We start from the raw sequence: 24214 nt of genomic DNA on the forward strand, positions 1-24214 counted from the left end.
AAGAGCAGTCAGTGCTCCTAACCACTGAGCCATCTCTCCAGCCCCATCTCTAAAACCTTCTTGCATCTTCAGTCATCTGATGATTGCAAAGGAAACAGTTACACAGTTACGGCTTATCACTGTTACTGTTGCCGTGGCTATTTTGTTGCTGGGGATGGACCTAGAACCTCCTGTCTACTAATTTAAGATCCACCCCCCCCAGCTATACCCCTGTTCCATTTTTTCTTAAAAAAAAAAAAAAGCAGTATTTATTTATGGTGTGTGTGTAGATCAAAGGCCAACTTGTGGAAGCTGGTTCTATCCTATAGTGCACGTGGCTCCCAGGGATCAAACTCAGGTGGTCAAGCCTTGTTGCAGGCTCCTATACCCCCTGAGACACCTCACTGGGCACCCCATTCTTTCTTTCTTTTTTCTTTATCCCTTATCTCTTTTGCTGTTTGTTTTTAGACATAGTCTCACTAAATAGACCAAGCTCACCTAGAACACAGATTGGGAAGCCTCTGCATCCCAAGGGTTGGGATTAAAGGCATGTGCCACCATCCAAAGCTCCATTATTTCTTATTATTTCTTCACGTCCTTCTCGGAGGGAACAGTTCACTGTGGACCCAATAGCCAAGCAGCTTGCTCCCGGCAGACAAGCAACTCACGTGGAACTCAAGACGGTCACTGCCAACACCAAGGAGTTAGGTGCATCTCATCTCATGAGTTTCATATGAGCACATTTCTGGGCTGGAGAGATGACTCAGGAATGGCACGGGCTGCTCTTCCACAGGACCTGGGTTTGATACCCAGCACCCCCTATACCTACGGTATCAGGGGTTTGGACTCCTTCTGTGTTCTGAGAGCACTGCACACACATGATGCACGGACTTATATGGAGACAAAACACTCATACACATAGAGTAACCATTTTTTTTTTTAACCCAGGTGTGGGGTAGGGCGGTGCACACCTTTGATCCCAGCATTCAGGAGGCAGAGGCAGGCATATCTTTGAGTTTGAGGCCAGCCTGGTTTACACAGTGAGTCTAGGATACCCAGAACAGCAAGTACCCAGAAAAACCCTGTCTTCAAACAAACAAACAAAAAAAAGTTCTGTAAGTTTGTGGATGTCCTAGCACTTGGGAGGCAGGAGCAGGTGGATCTCTGACAGTTCAAGGCCACCCTGGTCTACAGAGAGAGTTCTAGGACGGTCAGGGCTACACAGTGAAACCCTGTCTCAAAAAACAAAAACAAACAAACAAAAACAAACAAAATTGTTTTAAAGCACACTTCAGTTTTTCTTATTTGTTTTTTTTTTTTGTTTTGTTTTATTGAGACAAACTCTCACTAAGTAACCAAGGCTGGCTTCAACCTCATGACCCTCCTGTCACAGTCTCCCAAGTGCTAGGACTACAGGCATGTGCAACCACACCTGGCCATACAGTTTTTGTTTGTCAGTGTTGAGGTCCGAAGAGGCAAGCATGCATGACAAGAGTCTTCCAATTAGCTACATTCCTAGCCCTTCAGCATTACTAGAGGAACAGTTTCAAGATGCTCACTGTACTGGACACTCTTATGTCAGTTTGACACAAGGTAGAGAGGAAAGAACATAAATAAAGAAATGTATCCATATAATTGAGCTATAAACAGGGCTGTAGGGTCTCTCTCTCTCTCTCTCTCTCTCTCTGTATGTTTTCCTTGCCTTTATTATTTTTTTCTTTTTTCTTTTTTCTTTTTTTTCGGAGCTGGGGACCGAACCCAGGGCCTTGCGGTTGCTAGGCAAGCGCTCTACCACTGAGCTAAATCCCCAACCCCTTTATTTTTTTTAAGAATTACTTATATATGGGGGCTGGAGAGATGGGTCAGTGGTTAAGAGCCCCGACTGCTCTTCCAGAGGTCCTGAGTTCAATCCCCAGCAACCACATGGTGGCTCACAACCATCTGTAATGGGATCTGATGCCCTCTTCTGGTGTGTTTGAGAACAACTACAGTGTAGTGGGCTAGTGGTCCTTTCTATGAGAAAGCATGGTGAGCAAGCCAGTAAGCAGCCCCCTCCACGGCCTCTGTTAACTTCTGCCTCCAGTTCCCTGCCTTGCTTGAGTTCGTGTCTTGACTTCCTTCGATGATGAAGAGCGATGTGGAAATGTAAGCCAAATAAACCCTTTCCTCCCCAACTTGCCTTTTGACCATGATGTTTCAACGCAGCCAGAGAAACCCTGAGACATCATCAATTAGAGTGTAATTAGTGAGGGATACGATCTGTAGGAACACCGAGCCTTCACAGGTCTGGGCAATTGAGACAGTTCCCTTTGTGGCCGGTAGATGTCGCTCTAGACCAGGCGGGCAGGAGTGGCCTTGGCGGTTGTAAAGCTAACTAACTGTAAAGGAATGCTGCTCTTTGGCTCCAAAAATGGATTTGACCTCGCTGCTGGGACTTGCCGCGCTTCGAGTGCCAGGAAACAGTGTTTGCCAGGTCCCAGCCACGGAGGACGGAGGAAATATCCAGTTGCATCCCATGCAATGGAAACCCAACTGACTCCCCTGGAACCAAAACAGAAACAGGATGAACGGCCCTCCCGTCTCACCCTCCTCACCTCGGAATCTTTGTTCACCACAGTTTAATACTTTGTGGTTCCTAAAGAACAGAACCAAATGCTTCCCCCGCTTATTTAATAATCTTCAGGGCTGCATCTCTCCTGTCTGCTTGAGTGAACGAGATCCAGCTTTGGTGGGTCTTTCTGGCTTTAGGGCCAAGAGCAAGACGGGCTCTCAGTCGTTACAGGTTCTAAAAACCACAGTGGTAAGGTGTACAGGTGTACATCTAGTGTCCTTTCCTTCTGTCTGTCTGTCTGTCTGTCTGTCTGTCTGTCTGTCTGTCTGTCATTCTCCTCCTCTGCTTCTGAGAAAAGTCTTTTTGTATGTATCCATACACCTACACACACACACATACACACACACACACACACACACACAGAGTATATACAACTGGCCTCAAATATGTAGTTTCTCTTGGTGGAAGTGGTTGCTCTCTGGCGGGGTCTCACAAAGTCCAGCATGACATCGAACTCACTATGTGGTCCAAGTTGATTTTGAACTCCCAGTCCTCCAGCTTCTGCCTCCCAAGAACTGGGATCACAGGCCTGTACCACCTGACTAGTTAGTGGTATGGATTTTATCTGGCAAGGATTTTCAATGTCTGAAGGTTTTATGCCAAAATGAAACAGTACATATTCTGATGTTCATTTAGGGTCTCACCCTGACCCAATATAAGTTCTTAAAACACTGTTTGTGTCCTCTCACCATAGCTCAGTTGATAGAATGCTTGCCTTTGATCCCTAGTACACATAAACCTAGCTATCGTGGTACTAGCCCATAACCTTAGTATTCAGGAGGTACAGACAAAATCAGAAGTTCAAGGCCATCCTTTCGTATGTAACTGGCTTAAGCCTGGAATGGACGGCCCCTTGTTTACAAGGTGGGGATCCATTAAAAAAATTAGCATCGGGGTTGGGGATTTAGCTCAGTGGTAGAGCGCTTGCCTAGCAACCGCAAGGCCCCAGGTTCGGTCCCAGCTCAAAAAAAAAAAAAAAAAAATTAGCATCATTATATTATTGCCTAGGTCATGACATGACACGATCAGTCAGGATCTTGAGGAAACCGAGAGACCTGAGTCAGGCTTTCGCTAGGACTCATGCCTGTCTGAGCGGCTTGATCACAGAAGCTGATGTGACAGAAGTGACCTGTTACCACTTTGATGGTAACAGATGGGGTGTATTGGCTATGCTTTATATAGACTATGGCCAAAGGCTTGCATTAGCAGCTAGAACATCAAGTCCATTACGTTGGCCTGCAACCATCATTGTTACAGCTACAGTACCATTAAGGAGAGAACCAACTATAGCAGGTTCTGTGTGTGGGGTGGGTCTTTGGGCTTTTTTTTTTATTTTGCAATTATATTTGTTTTAGGTGTATGACTGTTTTGCCTGCATATGCATTCCCAAAGCCTTCAGCACACAGAAGAGAACATTGGATCTCCTGGAATGACAGACTGGAGTTTCAGACAGTTGTGAGCCGCTGTGAGTTCTGGGACCAAAACCCAGATCCTCTGTAAGAGCAGCGAGTGTTCTTAAAGAATTATTTATTGGGGTTGGGGACTTAGCTCAGCGGTAGAGCGCTTGCTTAGGGAGCGCAAGGCCCTGGGTTCGGTCCCCAGCTCCAAAAAAAAAAGAAAAAAAAAGAAATATTTATTTATGTATGTATACGAGTACACTGTCGCCATCTTCAGACACACCAGAGAAGGCATCAGATCCCATTACAGATGGTTGTGGGTCACCACGTGGTTGAACTCAGGACCTCTTGAAGAACAGTCAGTGCTCTTAACCACTGAGCCATCTCTCCAGCCCCGCATCGAGGTCTGAAAATTCTTATTTAGGTTAGGCTGCCCTTGAACTCTCAGAGATGCATCTGACTCTAAGCATGCTGGGATTAAAGGCACAACACCTTGTCCAGCCTTTTTGTTTATTTTTGTTTTGTTTCGTTTTGTTTGTAGGTTTGTTTCATCTGAAAATAAACTAGAGGCAGGTATGCTGGTACAGCACATGAGGGAAAGAGGCAGGGGGATTAGGAGTTCAACGTCACTCTCAGCAACAAGCTTAGCTGAAAGCCTGGCTGGGCCACATGACAGCCTCTTTCAAAACCAACAGTAGGCTTGCTGACTCAGCTCCAAGGCCCTCTGCTTCCCTAACCCTGCAGTTTGTATCTAGCTGGATACTCTAGGTGTCTTAGGAGACTCTGAGCCTTTGCAAATGCAGGAATCCTTTCTCCGTTCCGCACCCTAAGGCGCACCCTAAGGCAGAACAGTGTGCTCCAGAGAGTTTTGCTGGCGGCTTTTCTGCAGCTGCAAGTCGAGCAGCTCTCAAATGTCCAGCTCTGCTTAAGAAATGAAACCGCTATCCTCTCCCAAAATTAACGCAAACTTCAGATTTTTGGGCTAATTAAATCTCGGTAAGTATCATGAGCTAAAATCAATATAGCAGAACTGCCTGGCAACCAGAAGGAGCAGTATTACTCACTCTGATATTTATGTATGTCAGATGGGAAAAAAATTGTTCCCTTTATATAGCTGTGCTTATGTACACACAGGCCAAGATGCACCCGGCAAGCAGCTTCCTTCCATACATGGAAGATGAACGCTACGAGAACCACAGTCTGTGTCTGCAGCCAATGAGGCCTCCGGGTTCCTTTCTCATGGGGGCCTGCTCTGCCACGGCCTACGAACACAACCTTCTTGGTAGTGTGGGCAGCCTGTCGCCTGTTTGAGCTGCCCTAAGGGGCCTTGGAGGCTTGGGTGGACATTCATATCTCTGACTACAAGGCCGTCCTAACTTAGGTTCTAGACGGGTATTCAGGGTCTGTGGGAAGCTCTGGGGCACGGTGTTTGGGCCAGGTCATTACGTCTGCCTGGACTAAGCCAAAGACTAAGGAATGTAAGGTTGAAACCTTCTTTAGAACCAAGTTCAAGTCCTCTGGGCACTAGAAGAACCATATCGCAAAGAACAGAGGCCTTCCTGAGTTTCATGTATATGAAATTGGGGACTTGGGAGCTGAGAAGCAGTTCACCCCCAACGACTATGGCGTCAAATATCGACGATCCTCCGGACAAGTGGCAGCCCTGCATTTCTGAGGGCTTCTGCTGTGCTGAGTCCTATGTGCCTCCAAGCCATATTCACTAATAAATGTCACATCCAGTCTGACTAAAGAGACAAAAAATATAAAGGAAGGAAGGAAGGAAGGAAGGAAGGAGAGAGCTACAGAGGAGAGAGTTATGGAGGAGAGGCCTGAACCATGAGAATTAGAGTTAGGAGTTAGACATGACCATCACTGAAGGACAGAAGATCTGGGTGGGATTTCCTTCTATATTAAAGGGAAAGGGTGCACTGGGGACATGGCTCGGCTAATAAAAAGAGCTTGCCACAGAAATAAAAAGACCTGAGTTTGGGTCGCATATAAAAATCCAGGCAAGGAACTGCACACCATCGCCTCATACCTGGAGAGGCAGACAGAAAGAGGCTTGCTGGTTAACCAGGCTAGTCCAGTTGTTGACCTCCAGTTTAGTGTCTCAAAAAAGAAGGTGGAGAGTGACCTAAAAAGGAGGCACTGGCCGCTGTGGTGGTGCACATCTAATTTCAGCTAAGGAGGCAGAGGCAGCTGGATCTCTGTGGGTTCAAGACCAGCCTGGTCTACATAGTGAGTTCTAGAATAGGAAGAAAGGAAGGAAGGAAAGGGTCATTTAGCATTAACCTGTGGCTTAAACACACACACACACACACACACACACACACACACACACACACTCAGACTGGACAAAGTCCTTAACCAACACATCCATGTATAAGTAGTCGATGAAGAGTTGTTTTTGTGTTTGAGACAAGGACTCTCTATGTAGCCTTGGCTGTCCTGGAACTCACTGTGTAGACCAGGCTGGCCTCGAAGTCACAGAGATCTGCCTGCCTCTGCATCCCAAGTGCTAGGGTTAAAGGTGTGTGCCACGACCACCTAGCTTATTTCTTATTGGGATCTAGACATACTCTAGCTTAGTGGGTCAGGACAGCTCTAAGTAGGATTTTGTTTTGGGGGGGGATTTTAAAAGATTTATTACTAGCATGTGCACATGTGTGTGCATGTTTACATATGTATACAGGTGCCGTAGCTGCCCACCCCACTCTTTTTTTTTCTTTTTTCTTTTTTTTTCGGAGCTGGGGACCGAACCCAGCACCCCATTCTTTTTTTTTTTTTTTTTTTTTGGTTCTTTTTTTTCGGAGCTGGGGACCGAACCCAGGGCTTTGCGCTTCCTAGGTAAGTGCTCTAGCACTGAGCTAAATCCCCAGCCCCCCATTCTTTTTTAAAATATAAATATTGAATACCGAAATACGTTTCTGAGGTAGCAGACCCTTAGTTGGGGTGATTAGATACCTGTTTGCTTGGCAGAACACTGGAGACAGGTGAATTCCCAACTTCCTGTACACAGGCACACAGTTGACCTATTAACAGCATGACAGCGCATAGCCTGTGTTTGCCCAGTAAATACTTGTCCTTAACTGGTTTAAGTTCACCCGGCCCACCTAGGGTAAGATCTGGATTCTGAAGCCAGCAGGGAGCTTCACTGAGCAATCAATGGTGCTTTTCATCAACCCCGATAACCTGAGTTCATCCCTACTTCGGTAGGAAAGAGCAGAATCGCCGAGTCACCTGAGTTGTCCTTTGACCTTTCCACACATGCTGTGGTGCTTGCACACGCATGCACATGCACACGCATGCACACATACACGAGAGCACGCACACACACTCGCGTGCACACCCACAGACACAGACACACACATGAGCACACATGCGAGTGCACACACACACACATACAGGAGAGCACGCACACATACTCGTGTGCATACACACACAGACACACGCATGCGCACACACCCACACGCATTTAAAAAAAAAAAACCTCAACAAACCGCATTCTGCCCAGCAGAAATGGACCCAGACAGTCAAGGAAGGGACCCTTGGGTTTCTCATAAGGTCTCCAATTATCGTCCCCTCTACCCTGTCCCTGGGACCCTCGAGCAGCTGAGGGAGACACTATGCGTGACCTCAAGTGTCTGTGTCCTGGAGGCAAGACGAGAACCTAAACAGGGGGGAATGTGGACAATGTGGGCTTGGCGAGCAGAGAATGTCGGGAATGAGCCGCAGTCCCGAGTTCAGATCTGCAAGCTTGACTTGGCCCCTCCCTGACCCCCTTCGTGAAAGATGAAGCCAGGAGACTCCCTGAGAGGGGCTCTTTGCTTTGGGAGTTATGATTCCTGCTTCTGAATCATACTGCTTTTCTGAGCCCGTGTGTCTTATTATAGCTGGAAAGATTTCATCCAGTCTGGCAGAGGCTGTGGCGAAGTAAACGACTGTCAGGATACTCCTATACTTAGGGGCCATGGGCCTGCACAGGCAGCTGCTTTTATTACAGAGCCACACAGCCCGCCCGCCGTGTGCTTGGCGTTTTGTTTGTGTCTTTGTTTTTCTGACACAGGGGGCGGAACCCGCGGCCTCCGGGAACGGTTGGCAAGTACTCTGCCACTGAGTTATGACCCCAGCGTCTTTTTACGTATTATCTCCGAGGCAGGCAGCATCTCTTTAATTTTCCCAGGCTGGCCTGGACCCTGGTCTGTAGCCCAAGCCAACCTTGAACTTGAGATCCTCCTGCTTCAGCCCCACAAACAGCTGAGACGACAGGTCTGCACCCCAGGACCAGCTTAGAGCAGAGTCTTTGGGAAAATACTCCAGTGTTCTTCAACAGTAATTTCCTTCCAAAGTTGATTTTTTTTTTTTCTAGCTCAGTGATTTAATGTGGTATATTGTGAACCCTTTCCCAAGAGGAAATCTTCTTTTTCAATAATCACAGAGAATTCATTGAATAGATGGTCAGATTTCTGCGGTTCGTTTGACTAACTCTCATTTGATGGGCAGTTTGGGGTTTCCAACTTTTAACGTAGTATGCTTTAAAAAAATTTTTTAATGAAAGCCAGATGGCGGTGGTGGTGGTGACGGCACATGCCTTTAATCCTAGCACTCGGGAGCCAGAGGCAGGGGGATCTCTGTGAGTTCAAGGCCAGCCTGGTCTACAAAGCAAGTTCCAGGACAGACAGAAATATAAAGAGAAATCCTATCTCAAAAACACAGAAAAGGGCTGGAGAGATGGCTCAGCAGTTAAGAGCATCATCTGCTCTTCCAGAGGTCCTGAGTTCAAATCCCAGCAACCACATGGTGGTTCACAACCATCTGTAATGAGATCTGACTCCCTCTTCTGGTGTGTTTGAAGACAGCTATAGTGTACCTATAGTAAATAAATAAATAAATAAATAAATAAATAAATAAATAAATCTTTAAAAAAACAAACAAACAAAAGTTAATGAGAATTTCTGGAAAGACACACATGATATGCTGGAAATTTATACTAGTGGCCCTAGGAGACAGGGACAAGGAACTTGGGGACAGAGACAGGAGGGGACCAATCTTCCACTGTATTTTATTTTTTCTGGAGACAGGATTTCTCTGTGTAGCCTTGGCTGTCCTGGGACTTGCTCTGTAGACCAGGCTAGACTCAGACTCAGAGATCTGCCTGCCCCTCCTTCCCAAGTCCTGGGATTATAGGCAAGCATCACCACTAGCTGGCCAATCTTTATGTTTTTAAAATACTTAGTTTTAATATGTTACTATTACTATTTACTTGATTTATTATTATTTAACAAATAAAATATTTAGTTCAAGATAAATTATTCCAAAGTTAGTGATACATTTAAAATTACAGGTATTTATCAGTGTGTGTGTGTTTGTGTGTGTATGTGTCTTCCTGCATGTGAGTACGGTGTGAAGGTCAGACTATAACTTGTAGGAGTCTGTTCTCTCCCCTCTTTCTACCACATGGATCTTGGAAATTGAACTCGGGTCATCAGGCTTGACGGTAACGCCTCTCTTCGTGTAGCAACTCAGCAGCAACGTAAAACTGTTGTCTACATCTTTTGATAAAACTCTGTCTACGGGGTTGGGGATTTAGCTCAGCGGTAGAGCACTTGCCTAGCAAGTGCAAGGCCCTGGGTTCGGTCCTCAGCTCCGGAAAAAGAAAAAAAAAAAGAAAGAAAGAAAGAAAGAAAGAAAGAAAGAAAGAAAGAAAGAAAGAAAAAAAGCCCTGTGTAAAATCTAGTTTAGCTCTTTTTCTACCAGGTCAGACTCTCCTCTCTCCCTCTCTCCCTTCCCCTCTTCCCTCCTCTCCTCCCTTCCACCTCCCTTCCTTTGTTGCAGCTCCTTGCTTCACTGGTCACCACAGCATACCTGTCCTTTGCTGACCACTGACTGGGTGACTCGGATCTTATTGAAGAGTCACATAGGGAGGCCCAGTCATTACCCAGGATCCCACCTGTAAGGAACCGGAGGCTTCAGAAGATGCCTCATGGGAATACGTCACCTAAAATTCACACTGGGGCCTGATTAGTCATAGCTCACGCTTACCCCAACGGCCGGCCATGAGAACACATTCGTATTAACTATACTGGAGAGTTTCTCACAAAGTTAGCTGTGTGCATCTAGCAACCAAACCTCTGAAAAGCACTAAGGAGAGATTGCCCAGTGGTTAGGAACACTGGCTGCTCTTGCAGAGGACCTGGATTTGATTCCCGCCCTACATGGCAGCTCACGACTATCTGCCAGTCCAGTTTTAGGGACTCTGATGCCCTCTTCTGGCCCCTTTGTGCACCAGGCACTCATGTGGTATATTTATATATGCATATAGGCAAAACGCTCATACACATAAATAAAAAATAAGGGGTTGGGGATTTAGCTCAGTGGTAGAGCGCTTGCCTAGGAAGCGCAAGGCCCTGGGTTCGGTCCCCAGCTCCGAAAAAAAGAACCAAAAAAATAAATAAATAAATAAATAAATAAATAAAATAAAATAAAATCTTTTTAGGGGGGAAGGGGTTTGCAGCGAACTTTATCGATGGTATTCAAGAGAGTAGGGAGTTAACATCTTTTTAAAAGAAGCATTAACCCTGATGTAGTGGTACATGCCTTTAATCCTAGTCCTCTGGAGGCCGAGGTAGTTGGATCTCTGTGAGGTCGAGAGAGTGGTCTACATAGCGAGTTTCAGGACTGCTGGGGCTATGTAGTAAAACCCTATCTCCAAAGAAAAACAACAAAAAGGGCATTAAAATTACACATTATTTTTTTTTAAGATTTATTTTTATTTATTACATATCTAAGTACACCGTAGCTGTCTTCAGATACACCAGAAGAGGGCATCAGATCTCTTTACAGATGGTTGTGTGAGCCACCATGTGGTTGCTGGGAATTGAACTCATGACCTCTGGAAGAGCAGTCGGGTGCTCTTAACCACTGAGCCATCTCTCCAGCCCAAAATTACACATTATTAATACATGCCCTTTGCTTGATGACAAAGCCAGGGTTAGTGCTTTTTATGTTGGCTGCACAGTCTATAGAAGTATGGGGCCTCTGACCCCTGTATAACTACACCCCGAATGCGGGCCTTCTCAGGGGAACACATTGTAAGCCATAGTCAATGGCAAAGGACCTTTGGATTTAGCTAGAAGACACCACCCCAGAGACCTACCAGTCCTGGGTCTGGTATCAAGGCAAAACTCTTGGGCTCAGAGAAAAGCTGTGAGAATCACAGGGACCCCCACACAGGACTGTTCTTGGTTGTTTCTATGGACACAAAAGGAAAGGACGGTATTACAATAAAGAAATAACCACGCAGCCTGCAATTTGAGATGAGACTGGGGAAAGCCAGGTGGAGTAACAGCTGATGGCCTGCCATGCGCTCTTACAAAGTCCCTGCCACCCCAAGATAGAACAGGCATTTTATCAACAGCCCTCAATCATGTCAACTTTTTTTTTTCTGGTGACAACCCAGGAAGGAATCTAGAAATCATCTTTAAATAAACTTCTCCCTCCATGTAGCTCTCTCTCACTGCCAGGGGGACGCTTTATTAGGATGTCCCTGATAAACTTTGCTATTCTAAAGCTTTGCCACATGCACAGAGCAGGCAAAGGCTGAGCCACCCCTCTCTACCACCCCCAATTCCCCTCTCCATCCCCCTCCCCAGCCCCCCAGCCCTCTGGTCTGGCTGTCAGATATAACGTCTCTCTGCATAGGTCCCAAGAGTTCTGGGGAGGGAAGCTGCCTTTGAAGAGCAGACCCAGGAAGCAAGGGGAAGGGTTGTATGTCAACAGGCTTTGTCCAACATGGAGTGTTAGGGGACAGATACCTGAATAGAAACAGTCTTAGTAAGCCAGGCTAGATGTGGTGGCTCACACCTTTAATCCCAGCACTAGGGAGGCAGAGGGGCAGAGGGGCAGAGGGGCAGAGGGGCAGAGGGGCAGAGGGGCAGAGGGGCAGAGGGGCAGAGGGGCAGAGGGGCAGAGGGGCAGAGGGGCAGAGGGGCAGAGGGGCAGAGGGGCAGAGGGGCAGAGGGGCAGAGGGGCAGAGGCAGAGGCAGAGGCAGAGGCAACAGAGGGGTAGAGGAGCAGAGGGGCAGAGATAAAGAGGCAGAGGCAGATCTCTGTGAGTTTGACGCTGGCTTAGTCTTCATATTGAGTTTTAGGCGGGCTAGGGAAACATAGTAAGACCCTGTCTCAACAAAATAAAACAAAAATTAATCATAGTAATTTAGTTGGCACTAGAATAAAATATGAGATTTCTTCTGCCTTCCTTTCCACGTTTGTATTCAGAATGTTCGTTATTGTTATTGTTGTTGTTGTCGTTGTTATTTTAAATTTGACATATACGGGTATTTTGATTGCCTGTGGTTTTGCAGCATGTGTGTGCCATGCCCACAGAGACCAGAAGATGCCACCTGATATCCTGGGACTCAAGCTATAAATGGGACTCAAGTTATAAACATTGTGAGTCACCAAGTGGGTGCCAGGAATTCAACCCAGGTCCTCTGGAAGAACAGGCAGTGCTTTTAACGGCTGAGCCACCTCTTCGGTTCTGCATAATGTGCTAAAGTTAACCACAAAAATTTGGGGTGGGGGAAAGGGCTCGGGGTTAACGCTCACTGCAGAACAATAAAGAACAGAGTTCAGATCCCTAGAATCCACACAAAAGCCAGGTAGCCCTCTAATTCCAGCTTCAAGGAGTTGGAGACAGGGAATCCCCAGAGCAAGATGGCTAGCTGAACTAGCCACATCAGTGGGTTCCTAGTTGACGGAAAGACCCTGTCTCTGTGAATAAGGTGGGAGAGCAATCGAGGGTGGTTTCTGACATCAACACTGGGCTGGTGCATGTACCGCACCCATACACATACAAACACGCACACACACTCACACACACACACACACACACACACACACACACAGAATTAACTACATCCATCCTAGCACGAGCAACCATTGGCATGAGCTAAGTGGGTGAGATGTGCACAGGAAGGGGACTATGTTCTGTACGAGTGCTCACATGATAAAACTCAACCTCCAGACACTATCATTCTCATGACCCCTGGACATCTGGCTTTCAGGACACAGCTTGCTTAAAGTCTGTGTGTGTGTGTGTGTGTGTGTGTGTGTAGAGAGAGGGGGGGGAGAAGGGGAGGGAGGGAGGGAGAGAGACAGACAGACAGAGATAGACAGAGACAGAGAGACAGAGAGACAGAGACAGAGGGAAATTGGGGAGGTCAGAGAACAAGTTTGTTTTTTTTGGGGGGGGGTTCTTTTTTTCGGAGCTGGGGACCGAACCCAGGGCCTTGCGCTTCCTAGGCAAGCGCTCTACCACTGAGCTAAATCCCCAACCCTGAGAACAAGTTTTGAGAGTCAGTTTTCTGCTTCCACCGTGTAGGTTTCAGGGACTGCACTCCAGATGTCAGGTTTAATAGCAAGCATCTTTTCTGCTGGGCTGTGCCATCGCACTGCCCACACACAAGGACTTTCAGACATTAAGTCCAGGTCCATAATGGCTGACACAGACTTTCTTTGACAAATCAAGACTAGCTCATACATCAGGGTTTCTTTTTTTCCTTTAAGCTTTCACACTTAAAAAAAGAAAAAGAAAGAAAACTTCCCCGAGGAGAAAAAAAAAGCACACTATATTCAAATGCTCCACAGTGAGAGGAATTAATTACTAAGAAATGAGGTGGTAGTGAGTTTTGGAGGGTCACGCTTTCATCTTCTCAGAATAACCTCTCTCTCTCTCTCTCTCTCTCTCTCTCTCTCTCTCTCTCTCTCAATGTAATAAGGCTTCTTTATCTTGTATATATGAGTTCACTGTCACTGTCTTCATGCACACCGGAAGAGGTCATCGGATCCCATTACAGATGGTTGTGAGCCACCATGTGGTTGCTGGGAATTGAACTCAGGACCTCTGGAAGAGCAGACGGTTCTCTTAACGGCTGAGCCATCTCTCCAGCCCACTTTTTTTCTCTTTTTAAGGACCAGTATTTCTCTCATTGAGAATGTGCATATTAGAGAACGTTCAAATGTTTGTCCTCAGGGAATTCACTTTGTCATCTTCTGTGGATGTCATAGGGTCACTATTGCTGTGATGAAACACCATGACCAAATCAACTGGGGAGGGAAAGGGTTTACTTGGCTTACATTTCTACAACACAGTCCACTATGTGGACTCACTATGTGGACATGCAGGCCTTGAACTCACAGAGATCCACATCCCTCTGCCTCCCAAGTGCTTGGGACTAAGATGTGTCTCACCATGAGGGATCTCTCTAAAACTTACTTCACTGTGGCTGCAGAGATGGCTCAGTGCTTAAAAGCACCCAGTACTCTTGTATAGGACCTGAGTTTGGATACTAGGTCACTCCCACATGGCAGCTCACAACTATTTGTAACTCCAGTTCTAGGGGATACAGAGCCCTCTTCTGGCCTCTCTGGACACCGGGCACTCACATGCTGCACATACACACATGCAGGCAAAACCCCTATGTATATAAAATAAAACTGAATGAATCAGTCAGGCAGTGGTATCACATGCCTTTAAACCCAGAACTCTGGAGCCAGAGGCAGGTAGACTTTTGTGAGTTCAAGGCCAGCCTGGTCTATGATGAGAATCCAGAATAGGCAGGGATTCATAGAGAAACTCTGCATCAAAATACCAAAACAACAAAACAAAACAAAAAAAAACCCAAAAAAACTAAATGAATTATCGGGTTTGACCTTATAGGTCCCATTCTGATGTTAACATATGATTCCGTTTTCCAATAAATTCATGACCACCAGAGGATACCAGTGTGACGTATACCAGAGCCCTCATGGCCACCACAGGTTTTCTTTTCTCTAGCCATTATGTTCTTAGAACATTGCACACTTTGATTCCACGAAGAACTTTAGTATTTCCTACTTGGTCCTGAAGCTATTCAGTGACAACCACAGCCATTGCAGTCTCTCCAAGGCACCTACTTTATTTACCCTGTGTGGGTTCTGACAGGGGACACTGCCAACGAAATCTCAACTACTTTGGTACCCACAGACAGACATAGAGTGGGAATTCTGGAATTTTGGATTCTTTGAAAAAACTAATATTGTAAGAATGTGCTTTCATTTTAATCCTATGTGTGGGGACGTGGGGCTGCTTCCAACTGTCTGCGTCAACTGACTATGACTTGCCTCGTGCTGTAGCGGAGGGGTGTTTTTGCCAGCTGCAGATACTCTCTGCGATTGTGTGACATTTGGAATTCTGGGAACTTTTCTGAGGGGCTATAAATGCTAGAGCCCCAGTAGGTGGTGTGGGTGGGTTGTTGGTTGTTGGTCACAATCTGTTAAGTAGTCTTGCTCAAAGGAACAAGTAAAATAAGAAACTAGATATCCCCACAGCGAAGATCAAACTTGCCCCAAAGAACTCAACACCCCTAATCGACAGGAAGTAGTCTAAGGATAACATTGCCCCCTTAATCAACAGGAAGTAGTCTGATAACATCACCCCTTTCCAAACCCTGACTTTGTTCAGGGGTCTCTTTCTTTTCCTCTCTACCCCTTTTTTCTTTCTTTCTTTCTTTCTTTCTTTCTTTTTTTTTTTTTTTTTTGTTCTTTTTTTTCGGAGCTGGGGACCGAACCCAGGGCCTTGCGCTCCCTTTTTTCTTTTTTATCTAGCGTTAGGGGATTGAGAGAGTGAAAGAAATGGGTGGATGAGTGTGGAAGAAAGTACCTACAAAGTAGCAAAAGACAATCCACACAGGCATTTTGCTGAAGAGACTTTTTTGCAACCCTGGACTAACCCAGCTGTTTACCAAGGATAAGAAAGCAAGGTGCTGTGGGTGGAGAGATGGCTTAGTGGTTAAGAGCTCTTCCAGAGGTCCTGAATTCAATTCCCAGCAATCACGTGATGGCACACAACCACCTATAACATGATCTGATGCCCTCTTTTGGGATGCGGATATACATGCAGATAGAGCACTCAGAGATATAAAATGAATAAACAAATAAATCTTTGAAAGGAAGGAAAAGAAAGAAAGAACGGAGCATCTTGTACCTTCTTGATAATCTTGGCTTTTCCTTAGTCCATGAGCTGGAATGGTAACATTTGAATCCTCTGGGATTACCCAGGGTGGGTGTTGTAGGCACCTGTTCCCCAAATAGCAATGTTCTTCCCTTGCAAACCCAGACATAAAAGAAATCAACTCCTGATCTCTCCCACCATGAAAGGGGTGATGAACGATGGGTTTAGAGTTTATTTTCAACCCATGGTCCACTTACTCCGAGAACCTAAGTAAAGCCCTTTGCCTATCTGCCCCCACATTCTTGCCTTCTAGAAAACAGATACAATGTCACTAATCTGCAGCTCAAGGATACTGGGAGAGGGAGAGGGAGGGTTTTGGCAAAGAGCCTTGGAGGACCTAAATGAAATGTGTGTAAATTCCAGGATTTATTCTGAGAATTGTAAACAGACCTGAACTTCAACCTAATAAAGACAGCTCAGGAGTTGTAAAGTCCCTGTGGTTCTGAACAAGTGCTAGCCACACCCCGTGATAAAATCAAAACAAAACCACAGCAACAAGCATGTTTGTTGGCCTCCTCACCTAAGAAAACTGCCCAACTGTCATGTTTGTTGGCCTCCTCACCTAAGAAAACTGCCCAACTGTCGTCTCCTCCCAAGGACATGAGTGTGCGAGGTTCTCTGACCTCTCAGCATAACCCCTGTGTGTTATTGCTGACATTGATCACACAGCCAGTACTTTGCCAAGTGGCTCTTCTTTGGGGAGAAAGTGGCAAAGTTGGAGAAAATAGTGACAGTTTGGATATCTGACACCATCGACCTGGCAAAGGGTTGTCAAAAATCTAAACAGGACAACCTTAAGAACCTGAGAAGTCGGGGGCTGGAGGGATGGCTCAGTGGTTAAGAGCACTGACTGCTCTTCCAGAGGTCCTGAGTTCAACTCCCAGCAACCACATGGTGGCTCACAACCATCTGTAATGAGATCCAATTCTCTCTTCTGGTGTGTCTGAAGACAATGACAATGTACTCACATTAAATAAATAAATTAATTTAAAAAAAAAAAAAGAACATGAGAAGTCTCAGGCACTGTCCTTGAACCTGTCCCCAGAGCAGGTCCCTCTCTCACCTTCCTGCCTTGTTCTGAGATTCTCTGGTCCTGCAGATCCCAACATCAATTTCCAATCTATATGCCCTGAATATGCCCTGTATCTGGAAGGAGGAGGGACCCGCCCCAAGGAGCGGATGTAGACTCAATCCTAAAGCAAGGTGTTGCAACAACTGAAGAGTTGGGAAAGACATTAATTAGCCCTCTGTTTACTTGACTTCTGAAATCCTAATTGTTTTCAATAAGTAGATCATCCCGCTAGGTATTGACAACACCTCTAGCCTTGAAAATTCCTGCCCTTGATTAGAAACTCTGCAGGGCAAAATGGTGCAAGTCTCACTTACTGACTGGGTCTCTTAGGAAAGGAGGAAATACTGGGAATGAGGTTGGAAACAGCCTGTCACTGGCAACAGTTTCCCCTCCAGGGCATCAGGCATCCGGTCTCAGAGACCATTCCTTACTACTTGGTGCACTCAAAGTTGACCAGGCTCCTGGGTCAAGTAGGTGCTGACAGCGCTGCTCAAGACTTCCTTGGAGAGACAGCTCTGGAGGTAAGAGCAAGTGCCGCTCTTGCAGAGGACCAGAGTTCAGTTCCCAGGACCCACATTAGGTAGTTCACAGGTTTGTATCTCCAGGTCATGGGAATCTGATAGCTTCTTCTGGTCTCCACTGACACACATGTATTCTCTGTCTGATTGTCGGTCTGTCTACCTCTCTGTGTCCGCCTGTTTCTCTTGCTGTCCGTCTGTCTGTCTAATCTACTTTTACATGTATGGGTGTTTTGCCTGCATGTGTTTGTTACCAACATGTTACCGCATGCATGCCTGTTACTAACAGAGGCCACAAGAGGGTGTCAGATCCCCCGGAACTGGAGTTACATGGCTGTGAGGCACCATGTGAGTACTGGGAGCCAAACCCAGTCTTCTGCAAGAAGAGTCAGTGCTCTTAATGACCCAGCCGTCTCTGCCTCTATGGAGCCTGCGCATACTCACTGCACATGCATACGTGTAATCAAAACACTCGTGAATACAGCACACCTTAACAAAAGATCTCTAGGGGCTGGAGAGATGGCTCAGTGGTTAAGAGCACTGACTGTTCTTCCAGAGGTCCTGAGTTCAAATCCCAGCAACCACATGGAAGCTTATAACTAACTCCAAAATCACACACACACACACACACACACACACACACACACACGTACATATAGGCAAAGCACCAGTGCACATAAAATAAAAATAAATACATTATCTTTGGACTAATATGTTAGCTAGACTGGCGGTGGATTCAGTGCAAAGCAATTGTGAGCTCGGGCATTGCACTCATATGTCTGGACCGTCCACTAAGAGAACAAATATACCTGCACCGTGCCTACAATCATCCACACCCTCATCAATGCAATGCTCACAGCAGCTTGAGTCAAAACAGCCAAAAAGCAGCAACAATTCAAATGCTCATCTGTGAATCGCTGGGCAGGCAAACTGATACACGTACGCACTAGAAGGTCGTTCATAGCCTTTTTCCTCATCTGAAAGCCACCAGCCGCTCTACCAGAGTCACCCACAGAAGTTTGGCCAGGGTGCTAGCTCGTGCTGTGCCTTTTCTAACAACTGGTTTGATCCGGAAATACAGGCTAAACACGTGTGGTACACGAAGGACAGATAAGCTTCACTAAGATGGACCAATCTCGACCTTGACTGGATTATTCAAGACTATCTACAGGGGGGGGGGGGGCTGGGGATTTAGCTCAGTGGTAGAGCGCTTACCTAGGAAGCGCAAGGCCCTGGGTTCGGTCCCCAGCTCCGAAAAAAAAGAACCAAAAAAAAAAAAAAGACTTTCTACCCGGTGAGACTGATCATGCTAGTCTTTGTACAGACAGAATTAAGATATTTAAGATATATGTTTCAAAAACATATCATTTGGGGAAAAAAAAAAAAACCACCACCAACAACAAAAGAATGGACTAGTGGTAGATGGTCCAATATGGAGAAAACCGGTCCATAAAGGCCATCGGTCTATGATCTCATTTACATCCAGACTAGATAAATACATAAGCACACAGAGTAGATTACTGGTTGCCTAGAGGTGGGGAAGCTGGGTGTGTGGGGGTGGAGCAGAATGCTAAGGAAATCCTGCTGCTGTTTTGGGTGAAAAGAATGATCGTAAGTTGGTTGTGTGGAGGATAACACAACCTTGAATAGATTGAAATCTATTGAACATGCGTTTCAAGTGGGAAGCTCCTCTCCTCCTCTCCACCCCTCCCCCAGTCTCCTTCCTTCCCGGGAATCAAATCGAAGACCTTCTGCACACTGTGCAAATCTCCACGTCAGGGATCCTGGAATGTCTGTAATCTCAGCACTTGGGAGATGGAGGGGTGAAAACAGAAGTTATCTTCAGCTATGCAGTGAGTTCGGGGCTAACCTGGAATACATAAGACCCTACCTCGGAATAAAAGAATCCTAATAAGTAAATCCTAGGAAAGGTTCTTTGGTCCTGAGGCAGTGTGGGGGCAACGTGACAGGAGATGTCGTCCCTTAGGAAGTGTCTGGTACATGTGCAAGGCAGCCACTTTCAGAGGTCAGCGTGTGGTAAATGTGGCTTACCCCACCAAGGCTGTTGTGACACACTACTGAGGCAGCCCAGGCCAGTGAAATATCTCACACCTGTCAATCATTGATTATTCTGTGATGGACACCTAAACTCAGGAAGACAGTGGCTGCAGCGCCCAGTTCATCTTGAGGATTTCAGCTCATCATAAAATGAATGTTCTTTATATATATATAAAATATATATATATATATATTTTACAAATGCGTACACTGCCGCTGTCTTCAGACACACCAGAAGAGGGCATCAGATCCCACTAAAATGGCTGTGAGTCACCATGTGGTTGCTGGGAATTGAACTCAGGACCTCTGAGTCATCTCTCCAGCCCCTCAGTATTTTACAGACACACAGACCGTCACACGGTCCACATGAGTAACCCTGGCCTCTCGCATCACACCGACCGCTTTGGATCCTGTCACACGATGTGGCAGGGTGTGCCTCCATGCTTACCGAGCTTCCATCTTCTCATCTCGGAAACAAAGATCACAGTTGTTACGTGGACACTTGGAATGTGGTGTGAGTACATGGTGAAACTCAGAATAAGGTTAACTACGCAGGGTCGAGGCTCTCAGTCAGCCTCATGCCGGCTGACAGATAAAGAAAATGTGCTATAGTTATGCTAGCGGGTTCTTATTTAACTGTAAAGAAGAATCAAATCCTATTGGTTAAGAGCACTGACTGCTCTTCCAGAGGTCCTGAGTTCAAATCCCAGCAACCACATGGTGGCTCACAACCATCTGTAATGGGGTCTGATGCCCTCTTCTGGTGTGTCTGAAGACAGTGACAGTGTACTCATATAAATAAAAAAATAAATCTTAAGAAACCAGAATACTGCGTTACGTTTAAAAAACCCTGCCGTTTGCCTCCTAGCTGAGGCGGAGGACAGTCTGCTAACTGAAATAAGCTGGTTACTTACAGAGAGACAAGTGCTGTGTGCAGAAAGTAAAACCAAGCTGATCTGAAGGTGATCTGAATGTGGAAGAGTGAGTTGCAGGAAGCAGAGGAGAAGAGAGGAACACAGGATATTGGTTGTTAGGACCAATGTTGGGGTTTAAATCTCGGCTCACCCGAACAAAGCACACCAAACCAACATGTGGAAAGGTTTAATGAGAAGAAGAGGAGAGGAGAGGAAAGGTGGCTGGCCATGGGCACGTGGAGGGAAGGGGGTGGGGTGGGGAGAGAAGGGACAGGGACAAAGAGGACAAAGAAGTGGAAGAATAAGAGAGAGAAAGAGAGGAGTAAGAGGGAGAGGAGAGGGCAACCAGCTCCTTAGTCAGGCACCGCTGGCTGTTGTCAGGCAACTGTGGGCGGAGCCTACTTGGCTGCTGCCAGGTAGCTGTGGGGGTGGAGCTTAGACAGAATACCAACATTAGTGACTTTGCGTATGTACAGTGTCTGCCTACTTGGTTCAACACTTGGCTGTCGGCAGGTGGCATTGTTTTGGTGTTTGTTTATTATTTATTCTGAGACGGGGTCTTACTCTGTAGCCCGCACTGGTCTGGAAGTCACTGTGTGATCCAGGCTGTCCTGTGACTCATAGTAATCCTCCTGCCTTAGTCTCCCAAGTGTTTAGATTATAGGACTTAGCCACCATGTAGATCCCGTCTGCATCCAACCTTAGGAACCCACACTTGCCAAAGTTATTCAACTGTATGCTGGGCACTGCTCTGAGCCCTGGGAAGCAGTAATCACTAAAATGCTTGCAATTTCCTGTTCGTACAAAGCTCAGATCCCACGAATACACAGAAAACATGCAGCGAGCTGAGATCAGTCTTCTGGAAAAGAAAAGGTTAATCATAGGGAGACTGGGCGACTGGGGGCATGTGAGGCAGGAGGTCAAAGGAGGCCTCCCAGAGAAGGGGGAATTCTGAGTATGGAAAACTCCCTGGGAAGGCAGCAGTGGCCATAGAACAGCGACCAAGGCAGTGGCTGGAAATGTGAGGGGAGGGAGGGTGGGCAGGAAGTGTGGACATAGCACGACCCCGGGGGCTGGAGTATCCTCCAAGATGAGGCTGCCTCTGGGTACTGAGTGATCCTGTGCTACTGCACCTTGAGGGATTGTTCTGCACCCAGTGACAGACTATAATTCCTTAGGGGAGATCCTGAGATACCCTGATGCTCCGCTTTGCTCTCCCTTACGCCATGGATTCTCAAGGGAGTCTGAAGTTCTGTCCTGGAGTCAAACAGCTCTACGGAGGGGCCATGAACAGGCAGAGGGGACATGAACGGGAACAGAGGCTTCTGGCCATCTGACTGCGTTCCATATTCATTTTTATCTGACTTTTACAGCTTCCCCAAACTCTCTCATTTTTTATTTTTCAGGAGTAGCTTTCAGATAACTATAACCCTGCTAGTCTCTTATTATTTGGCTTTTGTTCTGAGACAGGGTCTTGTGTAGCCCAGGCTGGTCACAAACAAACTCCCTGGATAGCTGAGTTTCTGGGCTTCTTGTTTCCATCTCTGCATTGCTGGGCTTATAGGAGCGCGCACACACACACACACATACACACACACACACACACACGAGTGCACATGCATGTACTCCAGCACGAGTATACATGTGACGGTCAGAGGACAACCTCTGGTGCCACTTGTTCCTCTGGTGTCATCTGCCTTTTTAAAAAAAAAAAAAACAAAAACAAAAATAAAAAACAAAAACCAAACAAGGTTTCTCAACACCCTGGAACTCAACCTAACAGGCCAGACTGACTGGTTAGCCAAGAATCCCAGGGATTCAGCTGTCTCTGACTCCTCAGGACAAGGATTATAAACCACACTACTACCCCTGAGTTTTTGTCTTGTGTTTTTACTTTTTTTTTTTTAATGACTGAAGGGAAGGAACCCAAGATGTCTCACTTCCGCTTCAGGGCTGGGTGTTTGCAGTGCCTTTTGTGCAGAGGGAAGGAATGGAAGGAGCTCTTCCAGGGAAGAAGCTGTGAGCGTGGATTGCACGCACGCCTTTGAGCTGCTTAGGAGAGACAGGTGAGTGGAGATGTCAAAGGAGCGACTGGACGAGCGAAAATCTGGGCCGTGGGAGAGAATACAAGACGGTCAAATAATGCGGCCGGTCATCTGAAGACCAAGGGACCAGAAACAAGATGTGGTGGCTCACACCTGTCATCCTGGCGCTGGGAAAGCTGAGGCAGGAGGATTGGGGTGATTTTCAAGCCAGCCTGGGCTACATAGCGAGCGCATTCTAGGCTAGCCTAGGCTACAGAGTGAGACCCCCCACCCCGTCTCTCCAAAATAAACACGTATAAACGCTCATGAGAGTAGATTACTTAATAAGAGAGGTGACAGCAGACAAGAGGGGGCTGGGAGTATGTGGATGATCACAGGATGGGAGGGCAAGTGGTACCCAGAAGTTATAACCAGGGCCAGCTAGGGTCATAGTTTGGTTGGTCAAGTGCTTGTTATGCAAGCAATGGAGACCTCAATTCAACCCATAGAACCTAGTTTGTTTGTTTGTTTGTTTGTTTGTTTGTTTGTTTTAAAGCTGGGCATGTAGCCTCCTTGGTAAGCTCTGGCCAATGAGAGACAAACACAAACCTGGATGGTGCTTGAGGAATGGAGGGACATGGAGGCTGTCCTCTGTCCTCCACACATAAACAGAAAGTCTGGGGCTGGAGAGATGCCTCAGTGGTTAAGGTAGTGTACAGCCCTTGCCTGGGACCCAGATTCAGTTCCCAGCGTCCATAGTGGGTGACTCATGATCCATTTCTAACTCAAGCTCTAGGAAGCTCTAGGAGATTTGATCTCTGCAGTCGCACGTACACACACACACACACACACACACACACACACCAGAGAGAGACAGAGAGAGACAGATGGGTGGGGGGTTTAAACTCTCTCATAAACCATCGGAGACAGGGTCTCACTCTGTAACCCTGCCTAACCTAGCACTCCCTATGACTCCCAGGCTGAAGTCATGGCAATCCTCCTGCCTCAGCTTCTCAAGTGATAGAATTACAGATCTGCACGAGCACACCCAACAGGGGAAAGTCTTTCTAAGAGGGAGAGGAGTGGGCTTAGTCAGAGTTTTCTTTTTTTTTTTTTTTTTTTAAAGATTTTATTTATTTACTGTATGTATGTGAGTACACTGTCACTGTCTTCAGACACACCAGAAGAGGGCATCAGATCTCATTACAGATGGTTGTGAGCCACCATGTGGTTGCTGGGAATTGAACTCAGGACCTCTGGAAGAGCAGACAGTGCTCTTAACCACTGAGCCATCTCTCCAGCCCCCAATAAGTAAAGCGGGGTGGTGGTGACACACCACTTTTTTTTTTTTTTTTTTTTTTTGGTTCTTTTTTTTCGGAGCTGGGGACCGAACCCAGGGCCTTGAGCTTCCTAGGTAAGCGCTCTACCACTGAGCTAAATCCCCAGCCCCGGTTAGAGTTTTCATTGCTATGATGAAACACCATGACCAAAATCATGGGGAGGACAGGGTATATTCAGCTTACACTTCCACAGCACCGTTCACCTCTGAAAGGCATCAAGGCAGGACTCAAGCAGGGTAGGACTCTGGA

General features: G+C 46.5%; 1 non-coding gene across 1 annotated transcript; it reads left to right on the forward strand.

Annotated features, from left to right (window-relative positions):
* Nucleotides 1–5193: 5193 nt before the first annotated feature.
* LOC120095390 (small nucleolar RNA SNORA70) lies at nucleotides 5194–5326 on the forward strand. The gene has a single exon (XR_015632456.1). It is a non-coding gene; the product is annotated as a small nucleolar RNA SNORA70 (small nucleolar RNA).
* The last annotated feature ends 18888 nt before the right edge of the window (nucleotides 5327–24214 follow it).

The sequence above is a fragment of the Rattus norvegicus genome, chromosome 10 (assembly GCF_021556685.1).
Source record: "Rattus norvegicus strain SHRSP/BbbUtx chromosome 10, alternate assembly SHRSP_T2T, whole genome shotgun sequence".
NCBI classification, from domain to species: Eukaryota; Metazoa; Chordata; class Mammalia; order Rodentia; family Muridae; genus Rattus; species Rattus norvegicus.